This window comes from Mercurialis annua, linkage group LG1-X (genome assembly GCF_937616625.2).
Source record: "Mercurialis annua linkage group LG1-X, ddMerAnnu1.2, whole genome shotgun sequence".
Classification (NCBI taxonomy): Eukaryota; Viridiplantae; Streptophyta; class Magnoliopsida; order Malpighiales; family Euphorbiaceae; genus Mercurialis; species Mercurialis annua.
This window is the reverse complement of record NC_065570.1, coordinates 7,482,190-7,486,095: the sequence shown is the minus strand read 5'-3', so window position 1 is coordinate 7,486,095 and position 3,906 is coordinate 7,482,190.

Genomic DNA, 3,906 nt, shown 5'->3' with positions numbered 1-3,906 from the left:
ACAAAATACCTGAAAACTCAATCGAAGGTAAGAGCTTCCAACAAAGCCTTGTATTTTTATCAATAATCCACCATTGGTTCATTGAAAACAGAGAACAACAATCAACAACCAAAATCCAGAAAAGTTAACATACAAAAAAACATAAACCGCCTCTATTATACCTTAAATCAAGGCTTTTCCAGATAAATACCCAGATCCCCTGAGAAAAAAAAAAGAAATGGAAGAAAAGTGTTAAAAATAAACTTTTGAACATTTTTTGTAATCAAAACGAAAAAACTAGAAAACGTATGATGACTATACCTTAAACTACTGTCGATTAAACCTCTGAGCACCAAAAGCCTCACATGAAACCATGGCTTCCACTGATTCAAATATTTTTACAATCAAACCACTGCAAACCAAAGGTACGCAGAGAGTCGAGACTATTGTATTGTACACAGAGAGTCAGAAGTCGTATCTAAATAAGATCACTCTAGAGCTGCAGAGTAGTTCGGTCTATCCCACAATAGTTCATGTGTTTATACGCTTCGCTCTGATATGAAACTATTGTATTGTATCTATGTTTTGAAAATGTTGTATGTTTTTTTATAAAAAAGGCTTTAGCTAGTTGTTTATAAAGAAACTAGATTTGTGTTTAAATTTATGTGTTTGTACATATGTGTGTGAACTGGGTTACACTGCTGGCATTGTATTCGGACAGGGCCTTCATATGATGTATGATGTGTACGCGTACTACCGTGAGTCCAGGAATGCAATCACATGGTTTTGATTACATGTTTGTTGAAAGATTTTCAAATACTTGCGAAAATAGATTGCGACCTTTTATGTTTTCATAACGCGAAAAGTTTTTACAATTTTTTCTAGGCTTGCTACGGGTTTCGGAACAATCATTCTCATTCCCTAGCGCTGGTGACGACTCGAATTTTGGGGTCGAAATCAGGTCGTGAAAATAAATGCAAAATATAAATCTATAATAATAATTTTTTATAACAGCAAAAAAAATTAAAAAAATGTATAACCACATTTAAAGAAAGAAGAAATCTCATTTAAATGTCAAATATTATAAATTGGCACATAAACTTAGTCAAATGTCGATGACATGACTTATGCACTCCCTAAACTATTTTTACAATATGTATATTAACGACTGATTTTATGACATTAATTTTTATTATTTCTTTCTTTAATATTTTCTTCTTCAAAAATTCTGTAATTATTTAAACATTAGTTGAAACTTTCCGTTTAAATTTTGATATGTTTTCTACATTTCATATATTCCATACATTGACTATAATTAATATTCATTGATAATAATTATACCGTTTTATCGTTGTTAATTTGAACTGTTAACTTTGTAATAATTCAATTTAACTTTTCGTTTATGTGTTTAATTTCATAAATTCTCCACATTCTATTGACAATAGTTAATATTAATTGAAAATAATTAGTAAATATAATTATAAATTGTGCATGAATAAACAGTTCCAAATAATTCTCTCATCCATGGTTATGGGAAATGTAATGTAAAAGCAATTTACATATGTTGGATGTAATTAAATATTTTTCCATAAAGAGTTTCTGCGGTAAAGCTATCTTTCTTGTATGTTGAATGTAATTAAATTGTGAATATTGACATAAATTTTTTAATTTGAACATTTGTTAAAACTCTCCATTTTTTTTTGAGGTTGTTAAAACTCTCCATTTAAACACAATTTTTTAACATTTCATTAACAACAACTAATAATTTTGCTATTTACATCCTTGATTCCTATTTTCTTTTTTCATTTTACTTTAAAATTCCTATTGCAACTAATATTAATTAACAATAATTAATAATTTTATTATTTACATTTGTCAATAGCTAAGGTTAATTAATTTAAAAAATCTAAATAATGTTGGTGCAATGTTGTATCTATATTTGTGGTTTTTGAAACAATTTTTTTTAAAAAACCCTGCACGTATTTCTTAAAGCCAGTTTTAAATCAGTTTTGCGTAAAGTTTTTATAGCAAAAGAAAAAAAACTTATTTGAAAAGTGCATATTAATAAGATTAATGAAGACAGTATCAAAATCTAAAGTTACTATTATATTATTATAGTTGTTTTAACTCAACCACTCACAAACATAATAGAGCTAAACAAATGGGTTAGCTCTCTCAATTTTTTAATTAACGATGACAAATAAAAATATCGTTTACCAATATACCATTATTTATTGTAGCATAACTTGTTTTAAATACACCTATTATATGCTGCTATGAAGAAGTTCAATTTCGGTAATAATATGTTTATATTTTTTTTCATAACTCTCAGTCTTCACGAATTGATCTACCTTCAACAAAATATCATCAGTAAAATTTTCAATTTTAGGAATTTCTTATAACATTTTAGCAATAGATGTGGGTCTCAAAATATCAGATACAATGAAGGCTTCTTCAAGACTGAAACAATAACTGATGTTTGACGGTACAATAGGATCAACAGTGTATGCACCACAATTGGCAGATTCTTCACGTATTCCACAATCGTGTATGTACCACAATAGGCAGATTCTTCATATATTTCACAACTACATCTAACACAAAATTCAAAAATTATATAGGAGTTTGTTGGTGATAAAAAGTGGGTGAATTGTGATTTTTAGTATTCATAGCGATATTGTAAATGCGTCTTTTTGCATAATCCTATCATAATTAAAACTTTATAATATAAAAAAATATATGCTCCCAAGTCCATTACTAAGAAATTAAAATTGGTACCAACGAGCTATAGCTCAAATGGTATAAGCGCTGGCAGCAAACTGCTAGATCGTGGGTTCGATTCCTCCCACAAGCGCTCCCCCCTCCCCAATTATCAAAAAAAAAAATTAAAATTGTTAAATAAACTATTAGATCATTTATTTTATTTTAAATTTAAGTTTCTCGATTAATATTGTAATAACTTTTTTGAGATTTTATCATTGTAGTAGTTTTTTTTAAGAGGATATATATTCAAAACCAAAATGATTATTGTTTTTTTTTTTATGAAAATTGAAAAATTAAAGAGGTTAAGTTTCATAAAATATATAAATTATATTCAATATGTAGTAGTCAATTTTAAATTTACGAAAATATGATTAATATTTTGAAATTTTTAATATATTTTACTCATAAGTTTGATATAAAAAATAACATAATTACTGCGCATATGCAATTGACATGGTATTTAATAAGTAAAGAGTTAATCAGAAGGGAACAATATTCTTAAATAGATTATAAAAAAATATGCAAATGAAACCAACAATTCAACCAATTGTTCAATTCAAAACACAAAGTAAATTATTCTTCAACTAAAAAAAATAAAAAATCTTCTAAATCTAAAAGGTAGCTACAAGTTGATTCAACATTTTGACTTGACCCTACATTATCATCACACTACAATAAAAATGGTTCACAGTAACATTGAACAAATGTTACTTAATTTTAAACAAACATTATTTAAGGTTTATACTAACATTTTTAGCAAATGTTATTAGAATGTTACATTAGCCGGTGACGTTATGTGTTTAAGTGACATTTCATACAAATGTTTATAGCCATCGATAATAATATTTAAAAATATTTATTGTGATATTCACTAAGTATTATTGTAACGCCATTATAATAATATTTATAAAGTGCTGTAATGAATATTAATTTATTATGAAATTACTATAATATTGTTATAATAAATAGGTTGTGAAAAAATATTATGACTTCTGTTATATTATAATAATTTTGTAATTTTATGTTTTTTATCCACTTAATATTTATTGATGGCTTATATAATTCATTTAGGATTATTGAAAAGAAAAACAAACATAGAACATCAACTAATTAGATAAAAGAATTAATAGAAAACCTAGAACTTTTTATTTAGGCCAAATGACC